We start from the raw sequence: 18,314 nt of genomic DNA, 5'->3' as shown, positions 1-18,314 counted from the left end.
CCTTCCCCTATACTCTCTATCCGCATCTTCACTACTCTAGTTCAAGAACTCAAGAACTATTCATTAATCAAGAATCCATTAAGCAAGATCCATGGGATAAATGATCTACTTTTTGAGGATCAAGCTGGCTGAAAAATATAGAATGACATCACTGATTGGCTAGCCACTAGCTAATTAATTATTTGGCTGTGGCAACTCATAATACAATAAAATATTTTATGGATTTTGCCCTACTTGGCTTTCTTCTGCTTTTTCAGTGATAACAAATAGAATAGCGAAAAACAATGAACTCCTTTGACTCCCTCTTGCTAGCACGATCAAATATAAAATCTTGTTGTACATTCAAATTTCTTCATAGCCTTTGATCACTGATACTGGTTTCCTTGCTGTTCCTGGCATAAAACACTCCATCTTTCAGCTCTGTTCATTTTCACCAGCTTTCCCCCAACCTGGAATGCTCTCTACCCTCATCTCTGCTTCCTGGCTTCCTTCAAAATATAGTTGAAACCCTGCAAAAAACCTTTCCTTATGCCCCTTAAAGCAAATGCTTTCACACTTTTCATATCTCCAGTTTATTCTGTATTTATCTTGTTCATACATAAGTGTTTGTGTATTGCCCCCCCTTTTAGACTGTGAACTTCTAGAGAGTAAGGACTGTTTTTGTTGCCTTTCTTCATATCTCTAGTATTCAGCACGTGCCCTTCATATAAGAGGAATTTTTAAGTGTTTGTTGACTAACAAAAAGGGATTTAAAGTATTAACAAACAAAAAAAGAACTATCGCAAGTGTTCATTCTCTAAATACTGTTTCCCTATCTAGTAATCAGTAGGTGGACATATACTATTAGATGACATCAATGTTAAAATTCCTATTCTAAATCAAAGAGAAGCATTAAAAGGAATTTGCAGCCAAGTAGAAGGAAATTACAAAAGTCCTCTTTAGAGAGGCTAATTCAGGAGTTGAAAGAGTTAATTTTATCATGCTATATTGTTTCATTATCAATTCTTTCCAGTCATGGATGGTCATTGCTTTGAGCGTAGTTCATACAGCTTTCATCTCCTTATTTATAAACTTCCCTTACACTCCCTATTTAGGGACATCAGTATTTACATTAATATCCCTTCAAATTCCCAGGCTTTTTGTTTTATTAACTTCTTCAGTTCCCATGGCCTACATCTTCTTTTCACTGAAGCTGTCACATCTTAGATCTGTCACTCAAAACTGTTCAAAGTAAAAACTTAGAAAGACCTTAACTTAAAAAGATTAAGGTCTCCCACTGCTTCCAGGGCCATCTCCAGTTATCTTTATCTTTATGCCTCTAAAGAAAAAAAAAAGAACATATGAATGGACTAGATTTAGTATACACAAAAGAGGCCTTTAATGAACATGGTCCAATTTGGACAGTTTTGATGGGTCATTTTTGAGATATCTGAAAGAGGAGAGGGTATCAGAAGCTGGGGTGGGAGAGAGATCAGGTTATTATGACTAAAAAAAACTCCATACATAATATTTATATGAATAATATGCAAATAAATCAAAGACATGGTGAACAAGTCAGTCAGAGAAGTCCTAAAATCATACAATGAGGTAAGAAATGAAGAGGAGATATGAGGAATGAGAGGTAGTGAGGTTAAGTTTCTAGCCTGAGGGACTGGGAGGATGATGTTGCCCTCTACAATAACGGGTAAGTTTGAAGTGGGGAAGGAGATTTAGAGAGAATGATAGTGAGTTCAGTTAGGAAGATATGCCCACTAAAGATGATTGCCACTGTCATACAGGAAGTGTAATTTAAAGTCCAAATGGAACAATGATTCCATACATATGGTAAAGCACTCCAAATGTTCCTTTTCAGAATAAAAGGATTGTCATGCCCACTTTGACAATATGTATACTAAAATTGGAACGATACAGAGAAGATTAGTATGGCCCCTGCACAAGGATGACACACAAATTCATGAAGTGTTCCATATATCTATGACCAAACAAGAAATAGAGAACATTATAAATACAAAATGGATAATTTTGATTACATTGAATTGAAAAGTTTTTGCATAAACAAAGCCAATGCAACAAAGATTAGGAGGGAAGCAGAAAACTGGGAAACAATGTTTACAACCAGTGTCTCTGATAAAGGCCTCATTTCTAAAATATATAGAAAACGAGTCAAATTTATGAGAATATAAGCTATTCCCCAATTAATAAATGGTCAAACCATATGAACAGGTAGTTTTCAGATGAAGAAATTAAAACTGTCTGTAATCATATGAAAAAATGCTCTAAGTCACTGTTGATCAGAGAAATGCAAATCAAAACAACTGACTTTGATAGACTCATCTCTTCTTAGCAGTGCCAGGATCCAAGACAATTCCAAAGGACTCATGATGGAAAATGCTGTCCACATCCAGAAAAATAAGTGTGGAGTCTGAATGCCAATCAAAGCATATTATTTGCTCTGTCTCCTTTTTTTCCTTTTTTTTTTGGTTTGTTTCTTCTTTCTCGTGGTTTCTCCCTTTGGTTCTAATTCTTCTTTACAACATGACTAATGTGAAAATAGGTTTAATATGAATAGAATAGTAGAGCCTATATCAAATTGCATGCCATCTTGGGCTGGGGAGAAGGGAGAGATGGGGAGAAAATTTGGAACTCAAAATTTTATGGAAGTGAAAATTGATAACTAAAAAATAAATAAATAAATGGATGGATGAATAAATGAATGAATAAATAAATAAATGAAAGAAAAATTGTGTTGTCATGATAACAAGATGATCTGGAAGATTTCAAAAATTCCTAGTGAGATACATGATCACTCAAAAGAGTTTGGCCTATAGACCAAAATCTCACACCATATATCAAAATAAAGTCAAAATGGGTTTGTTCATGATATAGATATAAAGGCTGATACTATAAGCAAACTGGGAGAACAAGGAATAGTTTACCTATAAGATCCATGGAGAACAGAATTCATGAACAAACAGGAGGTAGAGAACATTACTAAAAGCAAAATGGGTAACTTTGATTACATTAAATTGAAAAGTTTTTTGCACAAACAAAGCCAATGCAATTAAGATTAGAAGGAAGGTAGAAAATTGGGAAATAATTTTTACAACCAGTCCCTCTTATAAGGGCCTCATTTCTAAAACATATAGAGAATTAAGTCTAATCTATAAGAATACAAGTCATTCTCCAATTGATAAATGGTCAAAGGATATGAACAGGCAATTCTCACATAAAGAAATTAAAGCCATCTATAGTCATATGAAAAAATGCTCTGAGTAACTATTGATTAGAGAAATGCAAATCAAAACAACTCTGAGGTACCACATCACACCTATCAGATTGGCCAACATGACAAAACAGGAAAGTGATAAATGTTGGAGAAGATGTGGGAAAATTGGAACACTAGCGCATTGTTGGTGGAGCTGTGAAAGGATCCAAACATTTTGAAGAGCAATTTGGAACTATGACCAAAGAGCTATAAAAATGTGCATACCCTTTGACCCAGCAATAGAACTTCTAGGGCTACATCCCAAAAAGATCATACAAATGGGAAAAGGACCCACATGTACAAAAATATTCATAGCAGCTCTTTCTGTGGTGGCAAAGAATTGGAAATTGAGAGGATGCACATCAATTGGGGAATGGCTGAGCAAGTTGTGGTATATGAATGTAGTGGAATGCTATTGTGCTATAAGAAATGATGAACAGGCTGACTTCAGAAAAACCTGGAAAGACTTGTATGGTCTGATGCTGAATGAAGTGAGCAGAACCAAGAGAACATTGTACACAATAACAGCTACTTTGTGCAATGACTAATATCGATAAACTTAACCCTTACCAGCAATACAAAAACTAAGACATCTCCAAAGGCCTTGTGATAGAAAATGCTATCCACAGCCGAAGAAAGAACTATGGAAGTTGAATTGCTATTTTTTTTCTCTTCTGTTGAGTTTTGTTTCCTCTTTCTGGTAGTTCCTCCTACTGGTTCTAATTTTTACTTACAACATCACTAATGTGAAAATATGTTTAATAGGAATGTGTATGTATAGCCTCTATCAGACTGCACACTGTCTTGGGAAGGGAGGTGGGGAAGGATGGGGAGAAAAATTATAAATTCAAAAGCTTGTGGAAGTGATTGTTGATAAATCAAAATAAAGTAATAAAAATTTAAAAAAAAGAATTTGGCCTACATATGCACACAGGGAAAAAAAGCAGATAAAGTATGCCTGCTGCCCAGACTAGGATGTGCAGTAGATAAATATCCCATAGATCTGGTCTACCAGGACATAAGTCTTATAGAAACTCTGCTTACAGACCATTAAGTGATGTCAGAATTGAAAAAGAGGAAGACTGTAGGATGAATTGCATTTGGAAAGTTGTGTAGTACTCAAATTTGTGTATTATTTTAAAAGTAATGAGCGTAAGTTCTTTCTGAAACAAAGCCTGATCTTTTTTTTACATTAATGATGATACTGTGTATGTGTGTGTGTGTGTGTGTGTGTGTGTATGCATATGTATATTGCAAAGCATTGCATACCATAGCATCTGCAGAATTAAAGTTCCAAGTCCTTTAAAGGACCCTGGATATATTCATGGTGGAAAGATAAGGAATTCATTACTTATCTAGGATATCTATCTTATGTATATTAGATTTATAAACACACATGCATGGGCATATACATGTGTACAAATGCATATAGGCTTATATGCATATATTATATATAACATGTACATACCTGTAGTTATATGTACATATATGCATATGAGTATGTACACATATGTTCATGTATTGTGTTGTGCATATATGCATTGTGACTCTATGCAGTTAGATCTTTCATTAGGGGATATATCTACTAGTCATATTAACCTGTGTAATTGTTGCCTCACTGACCCTGTATTGATGGGGAGTAAATTAAGGAGTATAAAAGATAATGCTAGCTAAGGGATTAATGTGGTATTGGTAAGTGGAAAAATAAAAAAGAAAATGCATTATGCTGTGAATATTTCAACATATAAAGATGAAACCTCACGTCACTTATTGAATTCCTTAAATCTATTTATGATAAAATATAACCTTAATTGGAATATTTGTTGACAGATTAACTATATTCAAAATTGAGGTATGACTACTGATTATTGCATTAGGACATATGGCAATTGATAACTTTCATTTTAGAGATAACTGGATTTTCTGTGCTGGGAAATGTACTAGGACAAAAATCCCCTTTAAATGACACTCAAGACACAAGAGATGCTATACTAAGGAGGGCCAGAAGCTATAGAAACAATAGGATTCATGCTTCTGAGGCATGAAAAATATCAGAGAACATTTTAAGGCCCATGACACTTGGCTGAAGAATGATGCTTGTTAATTCAACGTGTCCATACACCTGAGTTTGGCTTTTTAAAGTGGACCTAAAGTAAGAAGCAAGAGATCCAACAGCACAGAGAGGCCACAAATAACTTGGATTGAGTTCCTGGAGGAAGGAAGGAAGTATTTCCATGTGGCTCTTCTAGGAAACCATGTAGCTTGCTGATACACCACCAAGCAGCAGCGGAGGTGAACTCGTTAGGATGCCCTTGGCCAACTCAGAAGCAGTGCAAAACCAATGGTAGAGAACAGAACAACTAATAGATGAATCAAGAAGTGGGCAACATTTGATCCCCCAGTTATTGTGTTCTCTACCTTTTGAAATCACTTAATAAAAATATTATTATAAAAGCACTTTATATATATTATCTCATTTGATCCTCACAATAACTCTGAGATGTAGGTGCTATTATCCTTATTTTACAGAAGCAGGGGAGGAGGAATACAGAGGTTAAGTGACTTACCCATGCTCATAAAGCTAGTGAGTGTCTGGGGTTGGAATGGAACTCAAGTCTTCTTAACTCCAGGTCCAGTGCTCTATCCATTGTGTCACCTAGCTACTCTCTTTGTATATCCTTTGTTATTTACTCATTTGTGTATACATTGTGTTATCTCAGTAGAAAATAAGAAATTGTAGGACAGGAACAGTTTGTTGTTGTTGTCGTCATTGTCCTTGTTGTTGTCGTCATTGTCCTTGTTGTTGTCATTGTCCTTGTTGTTGTATATGCAAAATGTAGCACTATTTCTTCATTCATTCAAAATTTATTTGTTAACTTCTTACTATGTGCCAGATATCGTGCTGATCTTTGGAATACAAAGACAAAATAGGAAACAGTTTCTAAATTCTTTGTGCTTACATTTTATTGATGGATAAAACTTGTACACAATGTCTCATATTTAATATGTTTGCTAATTGCAGAGCAAAAGGGAGGTTGTATTTGACTCCCTAGGTGGGAAACACTTATGTTTTTCCATGTCAGTCCAGAACACTGTAAAAATCTCTGGGAGTTGGGATTCTATTGGAGAGACAAGGGGATTCCTCTACCATACTTAATGCCATATGCTGCAAGACCTTCAAAAGTTTTGCAATGTTTTTTTTGTTTGGATCACATAAACCTAGTCTTACATTCCTTAAAAAAAAGTCCTTAGTGTTTATATCATACTTGAGGGATAGTTTTATTTTGTCATAAAGCCTTAAGCATGAGGTTAATTCTCTAGTTTCTGGAGGGAAAACCTAAATGGAGGCCATTTCTAAAATATGCCTCCTGCATTTTGGTTATCCTCACCATCTCCAGACAACTGAAATTTAGACTTTGGCCCTGGGCTCTAATAGATAAAATTTTCCCTTATCTTGCCTGAAAATTGGTCACCATACCACTTTCCAATCATTTTCAAACCATAGCACCACACATACACCCCAGTCCTTCATCATTAGTTCCCCTTTAAATGTTGTTTTTCTTCATTAGAATGTAAATTCCTTGTGAATTGGGATTTTCTTGCTCATTTACAGTTGTTCGCCTAACACTTAGAGCAGTGTCTCACACATTGTAAGCACTTAACTATTTTTTTTCCTCATTCATTCATGAACCATAGAATATATTTGAGAAGCCTTCATTGATCCTGTTTCACAAAAACCCATAACTTTGTTTCTAAAGCATGGTTTGCATTTATAGGAGCTCTTCAGGGACCATTTATTTTATTTACTTGAACTTGTATTAGCAATTGTTCTGGCTGCTCCTTAGATACTATTTTTGTTTGGTCTAAGTATGCCTATATCTCTATCACATTGCTGCCCCAATATTTCCAATTCCCATTACTGTACCTTTCTTCTTAACCAAGAACCCTTCAATGTTCTTCCTCTGCTGCCTATCTCTGCTACAGTCTGTGGGCTCTGTGATTTCCCAGAGGGACCATGTCAACATATATTGCTACTCCCTCCAGGGAAATGAATCCAAGTCTTATTATAACCTTTCCTAATTCTTTTGTTCCTATTTCTCACCCTCCAGTCTCTCTCTCTCATTCTCTCTCTCTCTCTCTCTCTCTCTCTCTCTCTCTCTCTCTCTCTCTCTCTCTCTCTCTTCTCTCTCTCTCTCTCTCTCTCTCTCTCTCTCTCTCTCTCTCTCCCTCCCTCCCTCCCTTCCTCCCTCCCTCCCATTCCCCCTTGTAAAGGTCAAGCTAAGGTATATGAATGGGTAGTCAATTTTTTCATCAATCATCCCTCTTTTTGGTATCAATCAGATAATTACCCAGGACAGGGCAAGAAATATACAAAAGGCACCATCTGGTGCCAGAAAAAAAGGCTTTGATTAGCATAGCAATATAGAGTATATCTCTTGTCAAGGAGATATCATCAGTGATAGTGCCAGTGGGCTAATAAGAGCCTAGAGCAATGCCTGATCACAGTAGTTAACAAACATTGTACCATTATGTACATATGTGTGTATGTATATGTATTTATACATACATATACACATGGATATCTGTGTGTATGCATACACACAGATATCCATGTGTATGTATATACATACATACATACATGCATGCATGCATACATACATATATGTATGCTTTCTAGCCACATGGCTGGCCATCATGGAACACCACAATCTCAGAAGACTGCTAACTTCAGGCATTTCAAAGGACCATGAAGTAACTAATGGTGGGTATGAGTAGCTGTTGAATATTGCCAAAGGACTAATTTTATGTAAGTAATATAAATGACAACATTAAGGGCTGGTACTGGACAAAGGGCTGGTCATTTGGTAAGATAGAGGAATAATAGATAGTGATGGCCCCATGAAATATTAAAAGAATGAGAAGAAGGTTCCTGAACATTGAATAGGTCCTCTGCGGAATGATTATGGAAAGTACAAAGAATTACACAAGGTGGGAAAGTGTGGATGGGTTATTGTCTAATCCAGCAGAGGAAATACCAATGCTGAGGAGATCCTAGAAGTACTAATGTATCAAACCAAGATTGTTCATAAACTTTGTAATTCTTAAATCTCATTTCATACTAACTGTTAATTAAATCTTGCTCAGATCTTAGCCTGTCTTGTTTTCTCTACTTTAATTGTCTCCATTAATGAGGATCTTCTGATTTGATAAAAGCAGTGCTATTTTAACATGTGCTTTGATGAATATTTAACCCAGTGCCTTTTTTCACCTCTAACTAGTTCAAGGTCAGGAGGTGTATTGTGCTGATTCCCACATCTCTGGTTGTTTCTCAATACCCTTGAAGATAACATGTATTGCTGCCCTATTCAATCTGTCACTAAATACATTCCTCTAAGTACTTCCCTCCAGCTTGACCCAGAGGGACTTGAGACTGTTGTATTTCATTCATTCTGAAAACTCTGGCCAAGGTTTTCCTAAAGCTGACACTGAATTCCGTGTAGATTCCCTTATGCCATGGACCTCAGTGAAACCAGCAAATAGATTTGACTTTGGAACTCAAGTCAAACTTGAATCACAGTCCCAGTTTAACAAAAAAAAAAAAGCCTACTGTAGCATTTTAATAGAATCTCTCCAATTCCTTTGGCTAAAAGCAGTTTGCAGGGAAGCATCAACCCACTGGCAAATACAATACAAACACCTGCTATTTGCCAATTTTCTGGGATAAAATATTACCTGCAAATAAAGGGGAAAAAACTCTTCAGAGGGTAGATAATGTTTCCAAATGGTGGATTTCTAGGCTTTATCAGGGGAGATCTGCTCAGAAGATACATTTTTTTTAATGGTCAATTTCCTGCCCTATGCCAGGGCCCCATGGCAGCAATGCATCTTCTTTTAATGTTCTCATATGCCATTTTTCTTTTCAATCTTTTTCACCAGTTGATGGAGCAATTCTTTTTAAATATACCCAATTTCACCATCCCTTTGTTCCTTTTACTACTCTGCTTGGCTTTCTCCCAGACTGTGCTTCACCTTACTTCCTCCATTCCAACAGCCATTGTGATGTTTTAATGGAAGTGTTGTGTAAAAATTTGTGAACTGATTGTGGCTTTTTAGGACATAGGAAGAGTGATGGTGCAATTTGTTACTTGGCTTCATTTTTATGAATTAAGTTTAGACCGGGTGACTGAAAAGGGCTTATTTCCAGGGGGGTGGAGGGATGGGGGATGGGGATAAGAGAAGGAAAATTAGTAAGGTTTTAGAAAAATAAATAACTAGTTAAAGAAAGACGTCCTAATTATATAAGTTCAAGAGTCCCAAACTGAGGCTGCCTTTCTTATTTCCTGTGTGACCTAAGGTAATGGACCAGGACAGACAGGATCAAAACTTCAAAACTCAAATAAAATGCCACATTTACCATGAAAATGTGAGTTTTTTCCTACTTCCTCAGTCTCCATGAAGTGCTTTGTTGTGTTTTTTTTGCTCTTTTCATATAATAATCTCAATCATAGTTAGTAGATAATTGTGCAATATTTGTGTATGTTTTATCTTCCTTACTGTAAGTGAGTTCTGCAATGGCAGGGATCATGTTTTAATGGTTCTTTTGTTTCTTTGGTGCCAAAAACAATGCTTTTACATATACTAGCCACTTGATAAATGAGAAAAATAAATGAATGAATTTATAAACCAACAGCTTCATCTAGTATGAAGAGTACAAAAACAAGTTGGCTATAGGCTGCTAATGACCCTAATGCCTTTAGCTGTAATTTGAGAAGTTGTCAAAGACAGTCAAAGAATTCACAGCCCACATACTCAAGTCATAACAGATGGTTCAGCCAAAATGACTAGAGAAAAGTGTTAGGAGAAGGAGTCAGTGATATAGTAGAAATATTATTCTTTTCAGAGTCAGGAAGCTTGGGTTTAACTTGACTCAAACATTTAACCTAACATTATAAAATTCTACTCTATAGGGTCTTGAAATCATAGATTTAGAGTTGGAAAAGGCATTAAAAGTCATGCAGTCCAACTATCTCATTTTATAAATACAATTTTGTTTGTTGTTGATTAATTTTAAGTCTTTCAGTCTCTCTGAGCCTCGTTTACATCAAGTGTAATATGGAAGATAATACTTATGTAACAGAGTGGCTAGACTCAAGATGGCAGAGAAGCAGGAAGCAGTGTAGTGACCTCCTCCTGCTACCACACAAACCTAGAATATGTAGCAGAATCCTGAAGGAGGAAAAAAAGTCACAATGAGTCATTATTCCAGTGCAGGTCATCATGGAAGGATTGAGATAGGTCTATGGACATCGGGGTTGAGGTCTGGCCAGGAGCAGCCATGCAGAGCAATCCAGTCTCCCAAGGAGAGGCTGTACATCACTTTGAGCAGGCCCCAGGCATGCATCCAGGTCACAAACTTTTGGAGCTCAGATTAGGGGGCAGTAATTAGACTATGCCCTAGGTCAGACCACAGGAGGAGCACTGAAAACTTGCAGGTACAAAGTTTGAATTGTCCTTGCAATGCGACAATAACATATAACTTAATACACCAAGAAAGAAACAGGAACAACCCAGATCTTCCTTCCACAAGTGTACTAAGACTAGCTCTAATGTCAAGTCTGAAGCCAGGAAGTAGACTAGAAAAATAAGCAAACACATATACACACAAAAACAACAACAACAATCCAACATGAAAAGCTATTATTGTGATAGGAATCTGCAAAACAAAAATGTAGAGGAAGAAACCTACAAGAAAAAGATTTTGTACACAAATTCAACTGAAATTCTTGGAAAAGATAAAGCAAGAGACTGTTTTAATTTAATTTTTTTATATAAATGAAAAGAAAGTGCAAGAGGAACAAAATTGGGAAATTGTTATAAGAAAAAGGAATTAGAAAGGAAATTAATAGCTTGGAACAAGAGGTGCAAGAAATAAACTTTTTAAAAATTGGAACAGAATAAATAGAAGCCAATGACTCCATCAGACAACAGTCAAAATATTGAAAAACAATAGAATAAAATGTAAGGCATCTAACCGTAAAAACAACAACAATGAAAATCCACTAACCTGGAAAATTGATTGAAGCGGGGAATTAAGAATCATTAGACTACCTGAATGTTATGAGCAAAAAAAAAAAAGTTCCAGATGTCTCACTTTAAGAAATCTTAAAAGAAAATTGCCCAGATCTTTTAGAACCAGAGGGCAAAGAGGACATAGAAACAATCTATTAATCACTTCCTCAAAGAAACACCAAAATGGGAACTCCCAAGAATATTTTAGCCCAAATCTAGAGTGTCCAGATCAGAAAACAAAATATTACAAGCAGCAAGAAAAGACTGAACTACTAAGGAAACTAGTAAGAATAACAGACAAATTAGCAGTGATTACTCTAAAGTAGACAGCATGACATACAATATTCCAAAAAGTGAAGGATAGAGGCTTGTTACCAAAAATAAGTTACCCAACAAAACTAAGTAAGTCATACAGGTGGAAAAATAAATGTTTAATGAAATAGAGACCTTCCAAGCATGCCTGATGAAAAGATCAGAGCTTCATAGAATCTTTGAAGTTCAAACACAAGAATTGAGGGCAACATAAAAAAGATAAACACAAATGAATAATCATAAGGGACAAGACATTGATAAAATTGTTTACTACTAAGTTGACTTATGCATCACCTCTGAACGCTGTCATCATCTGGATCACAGAGAAAGTCAAAGGCTTAGGAGTGGTTTTGTAAAGTCTGGATGATCTTCAAAGAAGAACAGAAAAAGAAGGAGAAAGGAATACACTGGGCTGGGGGTGGGGTGGGGGCAAGAAAAGGAGGTTAAGGAAAATTATCTCACATTATCTGTGTGTTCAAATAGGTTATCTATACAAACACATATGCAAAGATATCTGTAGATTTGGCTGGGCTAATCAGAAGGGCTGAGGCTACTGAGAGTCCTGATGAGGCTTAAGAACTAACTCTGAGGATATCTCCATGATAGAGACTCCTAAATCTTAGTATTAGAAAGTCTAATCCTTCAGGATTAACCACAGAACTCTCCCAAGAGAAAATTCAGCCACTTTCTCTAAGGCCCACCCTTCCAGTCTAAGTGAAGGTTGTGGTTGCTACACTCTTTTTGCTTGGCCCATTGGGAAGAGGAAAAACAGAGAATAAATGAGTCCCTGGATTCCCATTCCCAGATTCAGGCAGAGCTGTCTCCAAAAAGGAATTTTTTCTGGCCACCAGCCATGCCTAGAAGTCAGAGAACAAAACCAAGAACACAGCTACTGGCCTAAGTAGAGCAGAGGGAGAAGTCAGTCAGTGGTAGTGACAGCACCCTCTCCTATATTCATGCAAGGCCTTGGGGCATCCTGACATCTCTGTGAGGTGGGATATACTGAGACCTCTGTGAGCTGTCCTTGAAGCTACAGGACAGAGAAAATGCCTGTTTGATTAATTTTTGTTTATTTAAAATTTTAGCTTTTCAGTTTCTGGGGATTTCAAGTCTAGGCTTACAAAAATAATATCTAACATTGATTTTGTATTTTACATATTTTATCTCTTTTGACCCTTATGACAACCTTATGAGGTAGGTACAATTATTTTCTCTATTTCATAAGAATGGCAGCTAGGAGATGAAGTGGATAGAGTTTTGGGCCCGGAGTCAGGAAGACTCCTCTTCCTGAGTTCAAATCTGACCTAGCTCTGTGACCCCTGGACAAGTCACTTAACCTCTGTTTGCCTCAGTTTCCTCACCTGTAAAAATGAGCTGGAGAAGGAAATGGTGGGGTCACAAAGAGTCAGACATGACTGAAAAATGACTGAACAACAACATAAAAGGAAATTGAGACTGAAAGACATTAAGCCATTTATTCAAGGTTACACAGCAAATAGTAGGATTTAAACTCAGGTCTTCCTGACTCACTAGCATTCTATCCATTATTACATCCAATTGCCTCATAGAAAGGGATTATCTACCTCATAGAGTTGTTGTGAGGAGAGCACTTTGTAATTTGTAAAGCACCATAGCAAAGATTCTTAACTGTTTTTGAGGCATGGCTCTCTTAGGTAGTCCTGTAAAGTCTATTGGCCCCTTCTTAGAAGAGATGTTCTTAAGGAAGGAATTACTATAAGATACTAAAGCATAAAGAAATATTTTATTGCCTCTTATATACACACACACATATATATATGTATATATACACATATATGCATATGTGTATATATACATATATACATATACATATATATATGCTTAAAGTATATCCATTCTCTGAATTGATTTCAATTTGCTCCTGGCATACTTAACTAATAAAAAAAAATTGGACAAATTCAATAACTTCATTTATTTGCCAATTGCATTATTTCTAATTGTAATCATGTCATTTCTCTGAAGTATAGAATGTTTAAAGTATGTACCTGAGCAATCAATTAACAATCACCTATCTAACAGTGTCTACTGTATTCTACGCACTATGCTAGGTACTGGGGAGAAAATAAAAAGAGGTAGTCTCTGACCCTGAGGAGCTTAATTCTATTGAAGAGAGACAACATGTGCATATAGGTAAATAAATTAAGTACTAGGAGGTGGGGGAGGGCAGGCAGGAATTAGCAGTTGGGGAGATAAAAATATGACTTTCATTTAGTGCTTTAGATTTTGCCAAGTACATCTTCTTTTTGATCCTCACAATAGTTCTGTGTGGCAGCTTCTATGACAATTTCCATTATACAAATGAAGAAACTGTGGCACACAAAAATTAAGTGAGTAGACACAGCTAGCAAGTATCTGAGGCAGAATTTGAATGCAAGTCTTTCTGGCCCTGTGTCTAGTGTTTTAGCCATTATGCCACACTGCCTCTCAGGCATCAGGAAAGGCTTCACTTAGAAGGTGGTTCTGAAGTGGAGCAGCTGGGTGGCTCAGTGGATAAAACAGTTGGAGTTCACATGTGGCCTAATATACTTTCTAGCTGCGTGACCCTGGGCAAAATGCTTAATCTCTGTCTGCCCAAGTTTCCTCATCCAGAAAATTGGGGTAATGCTAGAGAATACCTCCTAGGGTTATTGTGAAGAGAAAAAAGTTATAAGATTTGTAAATCACTTTGCAAACCTTAAAATGCTGCTGCTGCTGCTGCTGCTACATTATGATATATTCCATGTATTCAAAGAGTTAAACTCTTCCGGAGATGTAGAGAATTCCCAAAGGGACTACTACCTAAGAGGCCATATCACACAAATGTGGATACGAATTGTGTCTACCTAGTCATACCAATCTCCAGGGTCATTCAGATTCAGTGTGTATTGTTCATTCTTCATCTAGAAGTTTGGACATCCTCTTGTCCAAGCCACTGGGATGATGCCTGCTGTTGTTTATCACAGCTTTTTAATAAGGAAGTTGTGGCAATGCAGGTTTATGAGCCTCTTAAAGGAAGGACTTTGAGAGGAAGAAGGTAGTTATCTCCACATCAAGCAAAATAAAGAGAGAAATAGGTAAGTAAGCTTTACAGTCTGGAATGTGATTTGTTTCCATTAAATTGACTTTCTTCATACCTCTCACTAGTAATCTCAGAACGTACATCCAATCTGCTGATACAGAAATTAAAATTTCCAGTGCAGAAACGCATAGGGACTTTTGCAAGATCATGTATTTGTTTATTTATTTATTTTTTTCCCCTTTGGCTTCAATTTTGGAAAGCGATGCTGTTTTCCCTGTTAAAATGATTAGTGCTCTAAATGAATGAGATCACTTACTGAAATAAAAGCCTGGCCAAGCCACACACTTATAATGTGATCTCATACCGACTCAGCCTCAAAAATGTCCCCCTGAGAATTTTTTTGTAGCATTGTTCATCCAATTGCTGTATGCAGCCTCTGTTCAGAGAGGAAACGTGGCTGACAAAATCAAGTCAAAAGGGTCCCTGGATGCCAAAACCAATATCAATGTGTGTGTATCTTAATATATATTCTTATCTTGCAAAGAAATCTTCCCCTGAGGGATACCTAAAACCCATGGTGCATGGAGCACCTGAAGACATACATAATTGGAACTCTCTGCTTAGTTAGTAAATCCCATTAGCTGGACCCTGAGAACAGGTTATAAAATAAAAGCATCCTAGGAAGTTATTTTATGGCTGAGGTGCTCTGTAGACTTCAAATTTTTTGTCAGATCTTTGAGTGGCAGACCCTCTGCAATAAATACAGTTTTGAGTTCACAGTCACTGGATATTTACCCCTAAGGTTGGGTATTCAGGATGTTATTGCTTTGTCCAAAAGTCAATTCTGAAAACCTGTGGTAAAGGCCATAGATTATGGAAAACCACTCCTGATAAGTCCAGGGAATTTCTTGAAATACCTAGTAATATAATAAAGTATGGATTATTGTTAGTTGCCAATCAAATTGAAGAACTTCGTTGATCAACCTGATGATATTATAGGGCATTGGTCACTGAATGAAAGCAGGTGATGGAACACAAGGGACTCCTAAGGATCAGCCATGCTTCCTGTGACCTAGAAAGACAAACTGGTTCCATTGTGCTTGAACACAGCTCTTTGAGACTTTACATTTCACCTTTTCCCTTGTGCCTCTGTCAGAATACATCAAAGAAGAGAGATTCTATATCTTTCCCCAACCAGAAGTTGTAATGATGATTTGCGGCAGACAACTGGCCATAAGTGATGAGCTTGCATGCAGCCTAAGAGGGAAACTCAAGAATATTAATTACTTCCTAAACCTAACCTTCTATGTAGAGGAGAGAGGTTTGGAATTCCCTAGACAGGATAACCCCAGAATCTTGCCATCTAGTAGAGAAAGAAGCTTTTTAGCATAGTAGCAATTTTGAGAGTTGTCTGATGGGTTACTGCAAGTGCAGGAGTTAATGAAAAAGGCAGTCCTTCACACAAAGAATCATCAGGCCAGGCAAAAGTGTCACTCTCTTTTTATAGAGATGTCTGTCAGTTCCCAGTCCTAGTATCAAGGTCCAAATGTTTTTGTAGCCTAGATTTGACCTCCAGCTAATTAGAGTATGAAGACACAGTCTCTCTCTTAAACTAACAACCTCCTGCTAGTAGGATGTCTGGCCCAGTCTGAAGCCGCCATATGACTTAGGGTTAGAAAGTCCTCTTTCACTTCAATCAATTCCTAATTGTCAAAACACCAAACTATTTTGAGTCTAAGCATCACAGTTCATTCCAGTCCCCCTTGGGCTCTTTGCAAATAAATGAATGGGGGAAAGTCAGAAGTAAAGCATTGGGTAGAGCCAGTGGGAAGCTTTCACATGCAAATAAATTTAGAAACAAAGATACTACACATTGATTCATTCTATATATACAGGGGCACCTAGATGATATAGGGGATAGAGCACTGGACCTGGAATCAGAAAGATTCATCTTCCTGAGTTCAAATCTGGGCTCAGATACTTACTAGCTGTGTGACACTGGGCAGGTCATTTAACCTTGTTTGCTTTGGTTTCCTTATCTGGAGAAGGAAATGGCAAACCACCCCAGTATCTTTGCCAAGAAAACCCCACGTGGAGTCATTAAGAGTTGGATGTGACTGAAAAGTGACTAAGCAAAGATAGATCTTAGATAATATTGTGAAACCTGTTCTGGGACATCCTACTTTCCTTTCTCTTTTTCCCTTTGGTGAAATCCCTCGCCTTCGACTGACACAAGGAACTCAACATGATCATGTCCTTGTCTTCCTAATCTGACTTTATAAACCAGTTCTCAGATGTTCTGTAATGTGCATATAGTTGGTAATGACTAAGAAGGTATTAATGCCTGAACTCCCAGAATTCAGAGTAACCAATTGTTGTTTTATGGAAGGAACTGACTCTTGAGAATTAGCAAAAGTGATAGTTATCAGTGGTCAGCTGGAAAAGGAAAAGGATAAAAAACTAGGGTAAAAGAGAGGAATCACCATATCAATAGAGAGAGAAAACTGGAGACCTGGAATGTGGATCCATTCTAGTACACAACAATTTGAAGACAGACCTGGGTTCCAGAAAAGCCAAAAACATTCAGAAAGGAACAGAGAATTCAAGTCAATGCAGCAAAAAGCAGGAGTTAGTCCTTTGCTGTGCTAAGGGCACACTAGATCAGAGATTACTCTGATAAGCCTCAGAAAGTTACTAGCTATGTAAGCTTGGGCAAGTCACTTAACCTTCTTTGCCTCAGTTCCCTCATTTGTAAAATGAGCTGGAGAAGGACATGGCAAACAGCTCTAGTATCTTTGCCAAAAAAAATCCCAAATGGTGTCATGACCGAAAACTGACTGAACAACACCAAATTCCGTTTCTAAAAGGAAGAGCATCAAATGCAGGAACTCACATGCCTTCATTCATTTGATCAGTCAAGTAGATGAGTGTTTACTAAGCACCTGTTATGGATAAGACATTATATTAGGTACTATGGGTAGATCGAGATATTAAAGACAAAGGGCTTACATTTTATGTGGGTAAATATAGCATATTCCAATACTCCCATTAGCTTGATCAATATGAGTCCTTACAACAATGTAAATTACAATCTAATGATGCCTGCCTATCCTGAGTGATTCTCATACATGTCTCTCCATGCGTTGCCTACAGAAAGGTCCACCTATCCTTGTGTTTCATATTACAATAAGCAGAGACTATTACATATTACAAGTCAGAAACTCATGAATTCAGGGATTTAGAATGAGAGAGGACTTTATCTGGTCTGCTTTACAGATGGACAAATGGTAAAGTTAAGTAATTTGCCCAGGTTCAAACTGAAAGAAAGTTGAAGAGTCAAGATTTCAATTCAGGTTCTCTGACTCTAGATTGTCTTTATTATGCTTTGTGGTTTTTTTAAATGAAATTTTCTTTAAAATGTATTAAAACAATGAGAGAAATGACAAAAGATAGTATTTTGGGGAAAATGCAGTAGATCTGAGATAAGACATGGGTTCTAGTCTGAGCTCTGCCCTCTACTCGTATAATCCTGCTCATGTCACTTACCCTCTTTGGGCTTCAGTTTCCCTTTTTCAAAATAGATGGATCAGACCAGATTATCTCTAACCTGCTTTACAATTCTAAATGCTG

At 36.9% G+C, this 18,314-nt stretch overlaps 1 non-coding gene across 1 annotated transcript; it reads left to right on the top strand.

Annotated features, from left to right (window-relative positions):
- Nucleotides 1-1,867: 1,867 nt before the first annotated feature.
- On the top strand, nucleotides 1,868-1,974 carry LOC144457222 (U6 spliceosomal RNA). Its single transcript, XR_013486548.1, has one exon. It is a non-coding gene; the product is annotated as a U6 spliceosomal RNA (small nuclear RNA).
- Nucleotides 1,975-18,314: the final 16,340 nt, after the last annotated feature.

This window comes from Phascolarctos cinereus, unplaced genomic scaffold (genome assembly GCF_003287225.1).
Source record: "Phascolarctos cinereus isolate Bilbo 61053 unplaced genomic scaffold, phaCin_HiC Scaffold_4;HRSCAF=312, whole genome shotgun sequence".
NCBI classification, from domain to species: Eukaryota; Metazoa; Chordata; class Mammalia; order Diprotodontia; family Phascolarctidae; genus Phascolarctos; species Phascolarctos cinereus.
The sequence above is the reverse complement of the archived record's forward strand: the minus strand, read 5'-3'. Positions and strand labels throughout refer to the sequence as shown.